We start from the raw sequence: 19316 nt of genomic DNA on the forward strand, positions 1-19316 counted from the left end.
GATGGTAAGAAAAAAGGTTTAAAGCTTTGTTAAACCGTCCGCTCCTCCTTCCTCGAGTTTCATTGGCTGTTCACAAACATAGGACAACCGTCAACCCAAGTGAGGTCAACTCGTTCCGCACATCCGTGAGCACAAGCAAAGATAATTTTTTAAATTAGGGCTTGGCGCTCATAGGTCTCTAGCTGTGTCATTGTCACGTGGCTTCTAAGTTAAAATACATTGTGCATGACGTCATTGGTGACGGTTGCTGCACCTCCCTTTAGTTCAAGCAGAAAGGCCCAGAAAATGACCCGTTAAAGATTCCGCAGATAAAATTTTGATATATTATACTTACATATTTCTTAATTAAAGTATGTTCGCTGCTCGAATTAAGTACTACGGGTTCTAATTTTGGATGTCGTAGTAATTGATCAAAAGTGTCAATAGTATCGTAACCAGATTCTGTAAACTTGGATTTGCAGTTACACGTTATGTAAATGCCTACAACGAAGGCAAACAAAAGCCAGAAACATAATAGAATCCTTGCAGACTCTCGGGGTGGTAACCATGACACGGACATTCCTTCAACAATTAAAAATTAACAGTAGCACAGAAGACAATCTGGGATATTTATACGCACCTTTATTAAGAAATGGTGTAAGATGTGCGGGAAATATGTTCATGAAAGTTGACAGTGACACGGCCGAAGTGTTTTTGAACAGCAAACGAATAATTACACATTGAACTATTACAACTACAACAACGGTGAAGGCGAAAAGAAGCAAAACCTATACGAGTAGAAACAAGCATTAGATGACCAAAGTTGTAAACTACTAGAAACGCTATACAGGATGTTTTTGATAAGTCTGCCATAAATTAAGGGGGATTTTCATTGGGCAATTTTTATTTGAAAATTTAATTTCTATGACATTTTGCCGTCCGGGCCCATGTTTTCAAATTAAGATTCGAGTATTTTTCGGATGACCCGCAAAATTTAATTAAGAAACTGAAAAACAATGCTAATTTAATTAAGGGGCCATTCCTATATTATAGAGAAAGTAAAATAATCTGGAGAAAGAAAAATATTTTAGAGAAAGTAAAATAATCTAGGGAAAGAAAAATATTTTAGAGAAAGTAAAATAATCAAGGGAAAGAAAAATATTTTAGAGAAAGTAAATTAATCTAGAGAAAGAAAAATATTCTAGGGAAAGAAAAATATTTTAGAGAAAGCAAAATATTTTGGAGAAAGCAAAATATTTTGGAGAAAGCAAAATAATCTAGAGAAAGAAAATATTCGAGGGAAATAAAATTACTCGAGATACATGAAATTATTCTAGAGAGAGAAAAATATTCTAGAGAAAGAAAATATACTAGAGAAATAAATATATACTAGAGAAAGAAAAAAAATACTAGAGTATTAAAAATATTCTGGAGAAAGAAAGAGATACTATAGAGAAAGAAAAATACTCCAGAGAGAGAAAAAGATTCCAGAGAAGGAAAAATATAATAGAGAATTAAAAATATTTGTTCTCTCATTATTTTTATTTTCTAATCTTTGGCTATCAAAATACTATGAATTCTTATGATTTGTCACTTTCACATGAATAAGTTTAATTAAGTAACAACACACCTGATTTTGTATCTTTAGTGCATTGGAAATATTCGTCGAAGTATATTTTTCAGGGGATCTTGTAACAATGACGTTTTCACCAGTTTCAAACCAAGATGAACTCTCAAAATGATGAAAGAATTCAACCCCAATATTCAAATCGATCGGCAAGAAAAACAAATCTACTCCCTGGCAAAAAATGGTAATCAAATATTAATACAAACCAGGAATATGTTATGGTTTCTTTTTTATACATGGCAAGTTTGGCAACGTCATAACCCTCTATCTCTTACCTTAGTGACATCCCCCTTCTGGGGGCTAATAGTATTCTTTATTACAAAGCAGCCCTGCTATTACAAAGTAGCAGTTCACTCCCCTTTCTACAGAAATTACTCTATGCTAGCAGGAATACATGTAATTTTAGAAGCAGGAATAGAGAACAGGGTAATTTGGGCGCGCGTTAGTCTACGACACCCTTCCCTGTGATGAGGGGGGTAGTTGAAAGAAGAGATGGGTCATAGCAATAGAGGTAAAAATAAACTACGTATTTTTGGCCGTCCTCGTCAGCAACGTCATCAAAACGTAGTTTAACTTTGAGCCAATAAGATAATTTAAAATTTTCGTTACATATAGGCTCTATACTGGGCTATGAGTCGGAATGAAGTAAAGGCTAACCGTTCTCTATTCCTGCTTTTAAAATTACACGAATCCCTAATACCGGTGAAAGGTATACCCGGCGTTACCCGGTGTTTAAGAGAGTGCAAAGCGGGAAGAGTTTACATTCTGTGTTGAAACTAATCGCTATCCTCGTGTTTTAGGGTATTGGATAGAAGAAAGAGTTTCCCGTCAATGATGACGCTACAAAAAGTCTTCGGACCCTGCCCTATCAAATATCTGCCTGATGTTACTATTTGAAACGAATTCGATGGAAAGATGTTATTAAACGATTTATCATCAAGCTAAAATGTAACTGGTCTGGAATAGGTCGATATTTATAGGCTTATTCGCAGGGGGTTAGCGGACCCCACTTTGAGTAACTCAACCAAATCACTTCGGTTTGAGAAACTTGTTTTTGTTGTTCTAGTAATTTGTAGGGTGGTTTTATATATCCTATAGGCGATTTTAAAAATGACGTTTCTGAGGTGCGCGCGCAGAAATTAGGGAGGGAAAAATTGCCTTCCATCTCTGCTTTTTCCCCCGGCTACATATTTTGTATAGGGGACTTTTTGAAAAGGCCTATTGACGGGCCTAATGGCTTTTGGGACTGAATTTGCCGCCATCTTTTAAAATGGCGGCTAGAAACTCAAAATCACTTCTTTGTGGAATAACGTCAACGCGGTAATATTTAGTACACTGGTTATAATACACTGCTTAAATTTAGTTAGAAGTGAATAACAAGTTGGGAAACCAAAATAAACCTCTCCGAGTCGAGACGAATTTACTTTCCAAACACAGGTCCACCATGGACGAACCAATACTGAAGGACAAATGGCAGAGGGAGAAAGTTGAAAAATACTTGTTAATTCGCCTTCTAGCGGCAGATAGTAGCAAACCTGATAGTGGGGGAATCAACGTTCTAACGAGGGAAGCAGCTAAAGTCTTATTTTGTCTAGATGGCGCTAGCGTTTTCCGGGATTTGACTCCGCATTTTCATAACCCCCTCCATTTGGGGCTGAAAAGGGGGAAGTAAGCTTTACATTGGTTGTTTAGTCGCTTAGTAATGGGCTGCCATTGGTTCTTCAGTATAACTTCGTCCATGGGTCCACCAGCCAATGAGAAAAACCGGAAATACGTAGCTCAAATTGGCGGGATATTGCGAAGGTCATTTGTAAAGGTTTGATCGTTTAACATTTCCCAGTGTATTCTCATAATTCTAACGAGGACCTAATATCAAAAGCGGATTATGCTTCACACATAAAGTACGTAAGTCCCACTTTTCTGTAGCTTTGGCCATGGATTTCATGATATTCCCGAAGTAAAAACAAAGCAGACGAAAAAAAAGCTTTTAACCAATCATGAGCCCCCTAACCATAGATAACCTCTTTAATGCCAGACCAATAGGCGACGGCTATTACTATTTTCTTGCATGGGACCTCGACTCGACATCGCCGTCGACATAACCGGGATTCCCGGAAGGCGAATTTGCGGTACCGTTCCGTAGTCGTTATAAAATATTCAACGTTTTAAAGCTCAAGTTTCGAAATGTTTTGAGAGATTTACTTAGTCTTCAACTAAATATGATAAGATTTTCTTTAAATTTCAACAGAAAAATAGCTCTGCGAATAAAATTAGACACGAAAACTACACTAAGCCTTGGCTAGATATCAGCGGCTGAGGCCGAGCGGCGCATCTCGAGCTGCCGGCGGCCGGGCTTGCCGTAACGGCGAGAACAGAAAAATACCTCTTTAAAAAACAGATGCACGGCGTCTTAAATAGGCCAAGCAAAAGCTACCCAGATTGATAGGATCATCGTGCCTTACTCCCAAATAATCTTTCTACTCATTATTTATACTAGTTCCCTAATTTCAACAGAAAAACAAGTTGGGAAAACCAAAATATTACCTCTCCGTGTCAAGAAGATTATATAAACTTAAGTATCCAATGAAAACGTTATTATGTTTCTGAGTTGGGGTTTCCCATTTTTGTTGTTGTTTTGAAAAATATATCGCAATGCACGGGCCTTGATAGATATAGGAGGCAATGAATGAAATATATCACAATGCACGGGCCTTGATAGATATATGAGGCAATGAATGAAATATATATACAATGCACGGGCCTTGATAGATATAGGAGGCAATGAAGGAAATATATCGCATGCACGGGCCTTGGTAGATATAGGAGGCAATGATAATCTCTCTCTTTGCACGAGAGGTTTATCTTTAATATTTAAATAAATATAATTATTTTTAATTATTTTAATCTTCAATAATTAACATTAATAATAGTTAAATCGTTTAAAATAAAGCTATACCTATTATCTTCTCAAACTTTGCTAATATTGACGTTTAAAGTGAAGGGTACCCCTCTCGCCGGCTTTATTCAAATTTGGGGTATATATACGATTCGTTTCCATTATAATAGTAAGGAAAAAGCGCAATTGCGAAAACCTTTGGTGGCGATCCCACCTTAGGGAGGCTAGACGTTTCTCGTAACCCTAGCTGATCGCCGCGTATATCCTAAAACCAAACGATGATAATGGAGTAGAAGCCAAAGATACAGATTGGTGTCTATGTGGGATAGACGGAAGACCAGTGGATGGTGGTGTTAGAAGCCAGTGTAAGTGCAGACTGGTGTCAATGTGGGATTGACAAAGAACAGAAGATGGTGGTGATTAGAAGCCAGTAAGAACAGACTGGTGTCCGTGTGGGATGGACAAAGACCAGAAGATGGTGGTGTGAGAACTCAAGTAGAGGAGCCATTTCCGTGACTGTGAAAGCAGTTCGGATATGGCGAACACGTTTGCCCCGATACGCAAACTGCGAACGCGGTCACGTGGGTGTAACAACGGACAGACAGACAGACACACAGACACACAGACAGACAGACACACACACATACACGGCCGTTACAGAACCTCTCCTGGACTACGTCACACGGAGAGGTAATAGCTCTGCGAATAATAATAGACTCTAAAACTACACAAGGCCTTGTCTAGGTAACAGCGGTATCCCGATTCCCGAGCCGCCGGCGGCTGAGCTCGCCGTAACCGCGAAAAAAGAAAACATTCCTCGTAACAAACAGATGCACGGCGTCTTAAATAGTCCAAGCAAAAGCTACCCAGATTGATAACATTTTAACGCCTTACTCCCAAATAATCTTTGGTATTGTGAACAGTTTTATCTAAAGAATATTTTAGATACCCTACTCAGTCTTTATAGTAGTTCTCGAATTTAGGTACGTGGTAAATCGGTTCTTTAGGCGGAAGGATCCGAGGGAGCCGCGTTACTGAACTATTTCCCTCCGCGTAAGGGGAGGTTCTTTCCTAGGAGCTTAGAGAATATCGTGTAGCACCCCAGGGCACATGTTACGTACTTCATGTGTAAAGCCTAATCGGCTTCTGCTAATATGTATCACTTAAGTGTGTATTTAACTTTCGGCTCACTCTGAACCGTTAACACCTCTTGTAAAAGGACACGAAACAAGATCAATTTTGGTTTAAATCTAGGGTATCTTATTTCATAGACCAAATCGCTTCAACACTAATAAAGAGACGAGGTATTAAAATCCATATTATGTAGTGGAATCAAAAGTTGCGTTTAAACTATATATAAATGTAGTAAAGCTTAATTAAAAAGTAAACACCTCATTGAAATGTTAATATCAAAAGATGTTCTTGGAATATTGAGATGAAACAGAGCTTTATAGCTACACAACTACTAAAAGAATCGTAATGCCGAAAAATATTTAAAATATTTCCATTTAATATTCTGCAAAAAGGAAATGTTATCGTTTTGTAAGAGATCTTATCATCCTACTTGCTTTATATTAACTTTGATATGCGTGTAGTGTTTCGATTCGGATGCAATCTTCATTACTCGTTCTATATAAACTCTCACTTGTGTCACTTCAAAGAAATGAGTTTATCTTAAATAATTAATTAAATACAAATGATATTAATTATTTTAATCGCCAGTAAATAACTTTAAAAATAGTTAAATCGTTTAAAATAAAGTTGTTCCTATTATCTTTCGAAACTTTGCTAATATTGACGTTTAAAGTGAACGGTACCCCTCTTGCCCGCTTTTTTCAGATTTTGGGATATACAGTGTGGAAGAGATCAGAGCAACACTTACCTTTGTGGAAAACCCCCAAAACCCCTGACGGACTACTTCACTGCAGTAAATTTTCGAGCTCGTATACAGGGTGTGACGTGTGTCATTGTATGCAAATGAGAACGTGCAACAAGTATCATAGTGAATATCGTTTAATGAGACGCACTTTTAAACGTTAAAGACCTACGATTAAGCTTAGGAACTAAGGCATCACACTACAAATTAAAGGGCTGTTTGGTAAACCCATCAGCTTAAATGTTCGATGTGCCTACCGTCGTGGTGTAGGCACTCTTCAAGACGATTGTCCATGCCTTGTATTACACAGAAAAAACGATGTTTAGATTCTAAACGTTTTCCTAAACGGGAAAATGCAACGCCTTTTTAAACACGAGCCCAGCCTATATGCGTTTAGTTCTGAAATTTTTATTTTTCAAACGCGTATAGTTTGAAAATGTTTACGTTTCAAACGCGCATAGATTGAAAAAGTATCTGTTTCAAACGCGTTTAGATTGAAAAGTATATGTTTCAAACGCGTTTGTTTTGAAAACGTTTAGGTCTCAAACGCGTTTAGATTGAAAACGATTATGTTTCAAACGCGTTTAGATTGAAAACGATTATGTTTCAAACGCGTTTAGATCGAAAACGATTATGTTTGAAACGCGTTTAGATCGAAAACGTTTATGTTTGAAACGCGTTTAGATCGAAAACGTTTATGTTTGAAACGCGTTTAGATCGAAAACGTTTATGTTTGAAACGCGTTTAGGTCGAAAACGTTTATGTTTGAAACGCGTTTAGATCGAAAACGTTTATGTTTGAAACGCGTTTAGATCGAAAACGTTTATGTTTCAAACGCGTTAAGATTGAAAACGTTTATGTTTGAAACGCGTTTAGATCGAAAACGTTTATGTTTGAAACGCGTTTAGGTCGAAAACGTTTATGTTTCAAACGCGTTAAGATCGAAAACGTTTATGTTTCAAACGCGTTAAGATCGAAAACGTTTATGTTTCAAACGCGTTAAGATTGAAAACGTTTATGTTTCAAACGCGTTTAGATTGAAAACGTTTATATTTGAAACGCATTTAGATTGAAAACGTTCATATTTCAAACGCGTTTAGATTGAAAACGTTTATGATTCAAACGCGTTTAGATAGAAAACCTTTATGTTTGAAACACGTTCAGATTGGAAACATTTACGTCTAACCCGAGGTAGTTTTCCAACGTTAATATACAGATGTTGTATAGCTTAAGTAATATATAAACAACTATTTCAAATAATAATATAAAACATATTCTTGGAATATCAAAAGAAAACGGATCTTTATAGCTACAAAACTACCAAAGGCATCGTAATTACGAAAAATATATCTATATATTACTTTTAAATTATGAACAAGTTGGGAAAATCAAAATATTACCTCTCCGAGTCTAGAGGAGGACTACTAACAAACTTATTTTCCCAGATATGGAAATGTTTCTTTTTTTTATGAACAAATACTGAAGTTAAAATTTATGAAATATTAAAGCAGTATACAAAGCATAGCAAATATACTGTAAATCAGACGACATTTTACATCCAATAAGGATATACTTGTACACATTAAAATCATCCGATGGGGGAAAAACGGGAAATGAAAAGATAAAACTTAGGAGGGATATTACCTTTACGTGTTTGTAAAGGCCAAATTTTCTACTCCTCAACTGTATACCCTCTATGTTCAAAGCCATATTCACAACAGGGTTGCCATGTAAACACTATCCTCTCGTTTCACCTCAACGATTTTCTTACTTTGTCAACATGACTTTTAACGTTACATAACACCAAAGCTAATTTGTGGCTACACACACTGAAGGTAAATGCGCACCATAAAAAGCATAAAAACACGAAGCTATAATCCGATTACGATCAGACCTTTCTCTGATCTGGGCTGCGTTCAGCAGAGCTCACCAAAATAGACAGCGGATTTTGGAAAACGTTTACCTGTGAGCTCTGTCGTCATAGCTTTTCTCCGGTCATTGGTGTTTTAAGAATAACGCTAGCGCAATAAAGCGTGCAAGGTACCAAGGCTTAACAAAAACTGTATGATAACATATTTTAAGAGATAGATAACAACAACTTTTATAATTAAAATTAGAAACTAACATGTCTCTTAAACTTCTCGCGTGATCAACTTGTTTCACGCCAATTAAATAGCTATAGTCCCATCAGAATCAGCAAGAGCTATTTGTATTAATTCCTCCATGCTTTTTTCGCCAAGCTGAGAACTACGCGTTTTACGTCACGTTATCCAAAAACCCGACTATTTTCCTTGAAGTACGCGCTGGCTCAGCGCTGAGCACCGTGACGTCAAAATTCAATAACAAAATCCCGTTCTGTAGGTCACTGCTAACAGCGCTGCCTATTGACAAACAAAAATTCATTTGACCAATATAGTTGCGTTCTTCTTGAAATCACTTTAGAAAGAATTATGCTATAAACAGATGTAGTATAGCTTAAGTAATATATAAACATCGATTTCAAATAATAATAATTAAAAATATTCTTGGGATATCAAAATGAAACAGAGCTTTATAGCTACAAAATCACTAAAGGCATCGAAATTACGAAAAATATTTCCAAATATTAATTACACATTATGAGAAAACCAAATTTTAAGGTTTTGTAGGATTTATTTCCACAAAACAAAGCGAACTGCTAACGCGGTGCACTAACGGACGGACGCACACAGACTAAAACATAGGCTGCTTTTTAACTCTTTACGTTTTAATTTTGAGTTGAGAAACTAGATTATCTTAAATATTAAAATAAATATAATTAATATTAAATATTTTCTTCGTTAGTTGTTCGCCTTATTGAGCGTTACATCGCGTTTATAAAGAACAATTAAACATTCTTGAGAGACTTGACTAATATTGGCGTTTGAAATGAAGCATACGCCGGTTGCATTACCTTACTCAAATAGGTAGTATATAAGGGTGTTGAACTACAGTTAAAAGCAAGAACAACCGCAATTGCGAAAACCTTTGGTGGACAACCCACCCTAGGGAGGCTAGACGTTTCTCGTAACCCTAGCTGATCGCCGCGAATGTCTTAAACCCAACGATGACGATGGAGTAGAAGCCAGGTGTACAGACTGGTGTCCAAGTGGAATGGACGAAGACCAGAAGATGGTGGTGATTAGAAGCCAGTATGTACAGACTGGTGTCCATGTGGGATGGACGAAGACCAAAAGATGGTGGTGATTAGAAGCCAGTATGTACAGACTGGTGTGCATGTGGGATGGACGAAGACCAAAAGATGGTGGTGATTAGAAGCCAGTATGTACAGACTGGTGTCCAAGTGGAATGGACGAAGACCAGAAGATGGTGGTGATTAGAAGCCAATGAATACAGACTGGTGTCCATGTGGGATGGACGAAGATCAAAAGATGGTGGTGATTAGAAGCCAGTAAGTACAGACTGGTGTCCAAGTGGGATGGACAAAGACGAGAAGATGGTGGTGTGAGAACTCAAGTAAAGGAGCCATTTCCGTGACTGTGAAAGCAGTTCAGAAATGGCGAACACGTTTGCTCCGATTTGGAAACTGCGAACGCGGTCACGTGGGTGTAACAACAGACACACACACACACAGACACACACACAGACACACACACACGTCGAAATTAGAACCTCTCCGTGACATACGTCACTCGGAGAGGTAAAAAACAAAATATTAAGGTTTTGTAGGATTTCTTTACAGGAGGCGAACTGCTAACGCGTTGCACTAGTTTAACAAGTTGGAAAAACCAAAATATTACCTCTCCGAGTCAAGAGGAGGACTACTACTACAAACTTACTAACCTAGATATAGAATTATTTCTCTTTTTTGAAGTAAAAATTTACGAATTATTAAAGCAGTATTCCAAGCATAGCGAATATACAGTAAAGCAGACGGCATTTACATCCAATAAAGATATGTCTTGGACACATTTAAATCAGTAAACGGGAAAAAACAGAAAATGAAGTGTATAGATTTTGGTGAGATATAACCTTTATGTGTTTGAATAGGCCCGACTGTCTACAATAGATAATAAACACCAGGATCAGAAGGTCGGGGCAGAGCTTGCCGCGCTTTGTACAAACTGGGTAGGTTCTACTTCCGGAAACCAGCGCATGCGTACAGCGTAGAATCATGGATAAATAATGCACGTGTGGAAAAACAAATTTCCCCACGTGCATTCTTTAAAGTTTTTTATATAAACATTAGGCCTATCGGTTATCATCTAATAGTATCATATGAGCATATCTTGGCACCTTCCGATCCTTGTGTTTATTATCTATGTGTCTACGCCTCAACTGTTAACCCTATAATCTTATAGCTACATTCACAACTGGTTAGCAGTATAAACACTACAGTCTCGTTTCACCTCAACGATTTTCTTAGTTTGCCAACATGAGTGTTAACGTTAAATATCACCAAATATGACTTGTGGTTAGACGCACTGAAAGTCAATACGCACCATAATAAGAATGAAACCAAAGAGGGTATAAAGAGGGGGAGTAGAAGGCTTGGTTGGAGTGTTCTCGCTTTGAAAGTTTACCTCTAAGCTTCCGGTGCGCGCGCGCATCTTTCTCTGCCCTCTTATTGGTTGAAATACGGTGAACCGGATATTAGGAGGAAAATATAACAAATAAATGAAAAAGAAAAGCGAGAACACTCAAAATGCCTTGGCAAAGCCGCTAGCTTCTACTCCCCCTCTTTCTACCCTCTTTGATGAAACCTTCTAAGCTATAACCCGATAACGATTAGCCCTTTCACTGATCTAATTGCCACCATGATGCATTCTTCTATTATTAAATCTAAACCTGATTATTTAAACGTGTAATTAACTTTCGGCTCACTCTGAACCGTTAATGTCCCTTCATTACAGCAAAGAGGGTAGAAAGAGGGGGAGTAGAAGCTAGCGGCTTTGGCAAGGCATTTTGAGTGTTCTCGCTTTTCTTTTTCATTTATTTGTTATATTTTGCTCCTAATATCCGGTTCACCGTATTTCAACCAATAAGAGGGCAGAGAAAGATGCGCGCGCGCACCGGAAGCTTAGAGGTAAACTTTCAAAGCGAGAACACTCCAACCAAGCCTTCTACTCCCCCTCTTTATACCCTCTTTGATTACAGACAAGAAATTAAAAACCAACAATTTAGTTCATCTCAGGTCTCAATTATTTACTCCTTGGTTCACTACGCCTATTGAGGATAATACTTGATTTACCCGATTGAATCCACGCCTTAGCTTCCTTCTTGAAATCTTTATAGCAAGGATTATTCTATATACAGATGTAGTATAGCTTACGTAATATATAAACAGCAATTTCAAATAATAATATTAAAAAATTTCCTTGGAATATCAAAATGAAACAGAGCTTTAAAGCTAGAAAAGTACTAAATGCATCGTAGTTACGAAAAATATTTCCACATATTCACTTTATATTATGGAAAAAGTGAATATTAAGGTTCTGTAGGATTTCTTTACACATCAAAGCAAAGCGAACTGCTAACGCAGCGCGCTAGTGTAACAACGGACGGACACACACAGACCAAACTCTTTTTAACTCTTTCCGTATTAATTTTGAATTGAGAAACAACATTATCTTAAATATTAAAATAAATATATTTAATATTTTCTTCGTTAGTTGTTCGCCTTATTGAGCGTTACATCGTTTTAAAAAAGAACAATTAAACATTCTTGAAAGACTTGACTAACATTGACGTTTGAAATGAAGCATACGCCTGTTGCTTCGCCTTACTCAAATAGGTAGTGTATAAAGGATTCGAATCGCAGCTGTAGATAAGAACATCGCAATTCCGTGAAACTTTGAAGGAAGACCCCGCCACTGGAAGGCTAGACGTTTCTCGTAATCCTAGCCGATCGCCGCGTACAAATATAACTACCCTGGTAATCGCCGCGTACAAATATAACTACCCTGGTAATGGTAAAACAGTCAACGTGGTCGTCCCTTAGCAAAAACGTTGAACCGACCGGTCCCAGGTGCCTAGAAAGGCTTAAAAAAGTGTAAACATATTCTATACACTCATTTGCAAGTTTAGAATCGTCTTTATTTTTAATAAAAAACCCCATTTTGATGTTTCTACGTTGGTACGCCAAGATAACAAATAATATATTTTGATCGGTTATAATTACTAAACCTCTGATCTAAACTTACAGTTCACAACAAAAATGGCACTGAAACATATGTGAAGGCAATTTTAGCGTGAGTCAAACCGCTTAATGAGCAACACTTTTCTAAAATTAGAATTCATAACTCAAATTTAAATCCAGTTATATTATAAACCTAACTAATAAATAAAATAAAATTTTATTTACTTAAATATGGGCGAAGTTCTAATATGGCTTTTTTTGTGAGTAAATTCTGACTTTTGATGCGTCAAGCACCAGCAAATGAATGTACCCCATTCCCAAATTTCTGAACCTTGGCCTCTCGGCATGAGAAGGGGTTAAAACCGATTCACCAAATAAAATATTAATTATTCTTCCTCAGATGCTCGAGTTAACTACATGACGTCAATATGTTTATATCCTTTACACCTAGAGTAGGTTTTGAACACGTTTAAACCCTGGCGTTTCGGTTTATGCCCACTTTACGATAAGTTTAGATTTTAAACGTGTTTTTAAAGGCTTTCAATGCGCTGTTGTGTTTAGTTTTTATATGTTTAGCTATTACACCCATTGGTACTAGTTGGTGTTTAGTTTTCGCACGCCAAATCTAGGGGTTTAGATTTTCAACATGTTTAAATCAAATGGATGTGCTCAAAACCTATACGTTGTTTTTTCTGTGTAGATAAAAACGCATTCGCGTGAACCGATGGTGGAAGCCCTGCCATCGCCGCGTATATCTTGAAACCAAACGATGACGAAGGTAAAGAAGCCAGAATGTACTGACTGGCGTCCAAGTGGAATGGACAAAGACCTGAAGGTGGTGGCGCATAGAAGCTGGTGTCAGGGTGAAATTGACGAAGAACAGAAGATGATGGTGCTTGGAAACCAGCAAGTACAGACTAGTGTCCATGTGGAGTAAATAACCAGCGGAGACAAACACAATTTTCCAAATTTCCGTGAACTGTCAATGCAGTCCGGAAATTGGGAACACGTTTGCTCCGATACGCAAACTGCGAACGCGGTCACGTGGGGTGTGACAGACAGACACACACACCCACACGGCCAGTGCAATACCTCTCTGTGACGTCATCGTCACTCGGAGAGGTAATAAAACTTACCAAGTTATCTAATCTCGAGTCTCCTCCATAGGCAATTTCCTTCACTTTGTAGGTACTGTTTATGGCACTAGAGTAAATACTGCAACATTGTTCGTATACGCATTTGAAAGATTCTAAAGAGTTAGATGCCTATTGGTTTAAAAATTAGAATTTCATATTAAATTGTGCAAGGTAATTTAGTAGGGACAGGGATCCACGTAATTTTAGAAGCAGGAATGGAGAACAGAGAAATCTGGACGAAAGTCAACGTCCACAGTTCCCCTTCTCCGGGAAGGGGCGGGGTTATGAAATAAGAGGCGGGTCATAGCGACAGAGGTAAAAAGGAACTACGCATTTTCCGTCAGCAACGTCATCATAAAGTAGTTTAAGTAAGGCAATAAGATAATTTAAAATTTTTGTTACGTGTTGAAGGGAGGGGCTCTATACTGCATGGGCTATGAGCCGGACTGAAGTAAAAGCTAAGGGTTTTCTATTCCTGATTCTAAAATTACATGGATCCCTGTTACGAACGTGTTCATCAACTTCGCTTTCTAAACTTGTTTTTACAAGTTTTTTTAATTTAGCTTTACTTGAAAGCGTAACCCTTTAATACGCTCCATAAATATCGTCTGTTGTCGGGACCTATGGTATCGGATTTGTCCATGCAAGACAAGATTAAAGAGACCGATACATCGTCCGTAAAAGTTTCTACTCCAATTAGGAACAAAATAAGGGCGTGGCCTACTCTGACTTTCCTTCGTTAGGCTCTGTATATGGCTAAAGCTTCATTTACGGTCGATGTAAATAAAAGGAAATCACGCAGCCAGCTTAAGTAAGTCGGACTCTGAAGACCGAATTTTTAATTTTGGGCCAAAAGCGAAAACTGACACATCTATTTTCTTTCTTCTTGACATAGTTTCTAAAAAGCCCTGGCCAACTACTTCGCTCAGGAAATGTATATCGTCGTCAGCTCGATTAATTTGATTTGATGACACCAATGTAAATCCGAACACGATGGAAACAAGTTGGAAAACTAAAATAAACCTCTCCGAGTCGAGACATTTTTCTTAAATAATTGAATAAATGAATTATTTTTATCGTCAGTAATTTACTTTAATATTAGTTAAGTCGTTTGAAGAACCATGTTTCCAATAATCATTTTATACATTGTTAGTGTTGACTTTTGAATTCTAGTGTGTGTCTCTTCAATAACTTTTGGAAATTTAGGATATATAATGCGATTGATTCACAACAAATGATAAGAAAAGCCGCAATTGGATTGTCTACCATTGGGTCGAATCCCATTGGATCGAATGTCTCGTTCGACCGAATCCCATTAGACCGAATACCGCAATTTGGGCGGTTTTCCAATCATGAATTTTCCTTTCAATCCTATTTTTCTATTGATTTTCCTATTAAACTTCTTGTTATTGCAGAAAATACTATACCAAACGTAACCTAATATAACAGTAATGTTTTGGAAAAGGCGTATTTTTGGAGAAGTCAATGAAGCTAAATTTCAATATTTTGGAAAAGGCGTAACATTGTTAAATGATTTATAAATTATTACTAACCTAATTTAACCAAACCTAACCTAACATAGAAGTAATGTTTTGGAAAAGGCATATTATTTGAGAAGTCAATGAAGCTAAACATCAATATTTTGGAAAAGGCGTAACATTGTTAAATGAATTATAAAATATTACTAACCTAACCTAACCTAACCAAACCAAACCAAACCTAACATAACATAACAGTAATGTTTTGGAAAAGGCATATTATTTGAGAAGTCAATGAAGCTAAATTTCAATATTTTGGAAAAGGCGTAACATTGTTAAATGATTTATAAAATATTTCTAACCTAACCTAACCAAACCTAACCAAACCTAACCTAACCTAACCAAACCAAACCTAACCAAACCAAACCAAACCTAACCTAACCTAACCAAACCAAACCAAACCAAACCAAACCTAACCAAACCTAACCTAACCTAACCTAACCTAACCTAACCTGACCTGACCTAACCTAACCTAACCTAACCTAACCTAACCAAACCAAACCTAACCTAACCTAACCTAACCTAACCAAAACAAACCAAACCAAACCAAACCAAACCTAACCTAACCTAACCTAACCAAACCAAACCAAACCAAACCAAACCAAACCAAACCAAACCAAACCTAACCTAACCTAACCTAACCTAACCTGACCTAACCTAACCTAACCTAACCTAACCTAACCTAACCAAACCAAACCTAACCTCACCTAACCTAACCTAACCTGACCAAACCTCACCTAACCTGACCAAACCTCACCTAACCTGACCTAACCTAACCAAACCTAACCAAACCAAACCTAACCTAAACTAACCTAACCTGACCAAACCTAACCTGACCTAACCTAAAAATAAAATTGATTTTCTTATTAAACTTCTTGATACTGCAGCAAATAATATGTGTTCACCAATAACGTTCTTCAATAAATTTCAGAAAATAACTTCCATTTTTGGAAATTGTCTAACCCTAACCTAACCATACCTAACGTAATCTAACCTTACCATTAAGAGATCTCCCTCCCAAGTACTGACGGCGCTCGATGCTGCTTAACTTCTTCGATCATCCAAATCACTTTATCCATTGCGCTACTGGAGCCCGGCAACTCAAGGAAAACGCTATGATTTTATATGTGTAAACCCATCCCATTCAGTCGAAAGCTCTTCCATTTAAATATTCCCATTCAGTAGAAAATCGCTATTTGGGCTATAAATTGTTTTAAATTTGGCTACAATTTTAGAAATTTGAATTCGATCCAACGGGATTCTATCCAATAGGATATTACCCGCAATTGCGTGAACCTTTGGTGGAAGCGCTGCCATTGGGAGGCTAGACGTTTCTCATAATCCTAGCCGCTCGCTGCGTACATCTTAACCCTAAAGACGATAATGGAACTGCGAACGCGCTCCAATTTGCCAACTGCGAACGCGGTAACAGAGAGACAGTCACACACAGACAGGCACTTCCAGTGTAATATCTCTCCATGACGTCATCGTCACTAGGAGAGGTTAAAAAATAAAATTATTAAAAAATTACGCCCGGCCGTCAGACTAAACGTCATACAATTCGGTTGAATCCCTTTGTTGCCGCGTTTCCGTCGCGTGTTCGGTCGAGTGGGAATCTACACTCTAAGAAATCGAAGTGTTAAAAATGTGTTAAAAGGGTGTAAATTTAGAATACTCTTTTTTTTACACCGTAAAAACACCCAAAAAAGAGTTTTATAAAACCTTGAGTTTTTGTGGCCAATTTAAGATGTAAATTCAGTGTAAAGTAACACTTTAAAAACACCCTTTGAAATTAAACATGGAAATTTATAATATGGCTGGTTTCTTAAATAAGGTCTTTCATTTCCATTAATGTTTGAATATTAGAGTAAAAAATTATTTGTTTAACATTTATTTAAAGATGATATTCATGAATGAACATATTTTTCCTTTAAATAAAATAACTAAGAAATTGGTAATCAGGCGGTATTGTACCATTATAAAACACTGCTAAACGTGTTAGGCGACACTCTTACAGGTGTTAGGCGACAATCTTAACGGTGTTAGGCGACACTCTAAACGGTGTTAGGCGACACTCTTAACGGTGTTAGGCGACACTCTTAACGGTGTTAGGCGACACACTTAACGGTGTTAGGCGACACTCTTAATAGTGTTACGTGACACTCTTAATAGTTTTAAGCGACACTCTTAATAGTGTTAAGCGACACTCTTAATAGTGTTAAGCGACACTCTTAATAGTGCTAAGCGACACTCTGAATGGTGTTAAGCGACACTCTGAATGGTGTTAAGCGACAGTCTTAATAGTGTTAAGCGACACTCTTAATAGTGTTAAGCGACACTATTAATGAGATGAAATAAAACTTACTAGAAAAATTAAACAAATAGAAAGGTTTTTTTCATTCTTATATTCCTTATTTTATATTTAGAAGTTACAACGATCCCTAATATTCTAATAATTCTTGATGTTCTATTATCTAATCTCATCCCTCATCCCTTCAAAAAGGGAATGACCATCGTCTACTATATTGATATTCGCGCCAAGTTTTGCTGCGTTTCAAATTCGTGGGAATTTTAGGTTCTAAAGCGAACCCCTTGCGTAGGCATTGGGCGAATTAAAAGGTACCCAAAAATTCTCGAAATAGGAGCGCGCTCAGGCCTGGATTATAAATGTTGGCGAAGATACAAAGTTAGATTTATGGTTAATTAACGTTAAAGAGTTACCAATAATGAAAATATTTCTTCAGATGATCATGTTTTTTCCCTCTCATTGAACAGAATTAACAATGGAAACCAACCTTGGGATGTACCATTTGACCAAACTCCCGCACCTAGTTAGCCTTTCCCAAAGTAGGAATCAGCGTCAATAGACGACACTTCAACTAATTTCCCTCCGATAATGACGCAGTAGCAAGGGAATACCTTGTTTAACGATTTGCTACCTTATCTAAATATAAAAGAAAGGTGAAATAAGCCATAATCAATAACATATCCTTTGATATTATTGCAAAATGATGCTTAAAAGGATAAACTTATATTTAAATCGGGGTAAATAAACAATTTACAGTAAATTGTTGAGATATTAATGGATTTTTAATGAAAGTTTTGTTTGTATTTGAAATTTATATCAGCAGAAGCAAGCAATTTTAGATCAGAATAAATTTTGTTATTATTAGGGTTTTCTAAATTTTTTTATTCAAAGGAAGCCCAGCACTTTGGGCCTTTTAGGAAGAGTGTGGGGGCCGTGTACACTTAACATTAAATTAACCATCTTTGTTGCGCCATCTATATTTAGTTTAGCTTTTGATGGTTTTTTTTATATTCATCTCCTTGGTTTTGAATAAATATAGACTAAGTTCATTAATATTGGCATTAGGCAACACCAGACGAAGTCCCGGTCACTACACGTGGAAGGCTGGCCAACTACCACTGCCTCTAACGGTGCTTCTTGGTGTGAGGGAAACTACATCCGATGGTAGCCCTGCCCTGTGGTGTTTGGTTCTCTTATGGCAATAATCAAAAGGTCTCTGATGGTTCTAGGTTTTAAAACCACAACGCTAGTATTTTTATTCTTAAAAAAATTAGGATTGAAGTTATATCAATAGTAGCGCCATGAACGCTGAATCTCTAAAGGGACTGATAAACGGGATAGAGACGTTTGCTCTGTAAAAAATAAACCATAATGCACCTAAACTTAAACTTTTACTGGTATGATGTTTAAGTTTAAACCATGTAGAGACCATTTTTAGACCTCTAGTCTAGTGTTGACAGGCCAAGATGTGGGGCACTAGCTTTTATTTTTAGAAAAATTAGAGTACAAAAAGGGTTTTGTTTTTGTAAATAATGTTGTTGTTGAAATTAGGTTAAACGCGTTTCTGGTGCTTGAAAAACTCTTAGAGAAAAGAGATTATTAAATTTAGCAAGAACGTCAAAATCTACTGCCTGAATATTACGGCCTCAAAAACCAATTTAATTTCTATTGTTCTAGTAGAAATCGGAAACTTTCTGCCTTTTTTCAGAAGGTTTAATACGGGAATGTTTACCGATTTTTCATGCAGTTTTACATTGCATTTTAAGTTGATCAACTGGTCAAATTTATATGCAGACGTTGCACACTTCATCCTAGTAATACCCTTACTTAAAGGGGTA

This window comes from Phalangium opilio, unplaced genomic scaffold, assembly GCF_054372755.1.
Source record: "Phalangium opilio isolate 3A_F unplaced genomic scaffold, DU_Popi_V2 ptg000042l_1, whole genome shotgun sequence".
NCBI classification, from domain to species: domain Eukaryota; kingdom Metazoa; phylum Arthropoda; class Arachnida; order Opiliones; family Phalangiidae; genus Phalangium; species Phalangium opilio.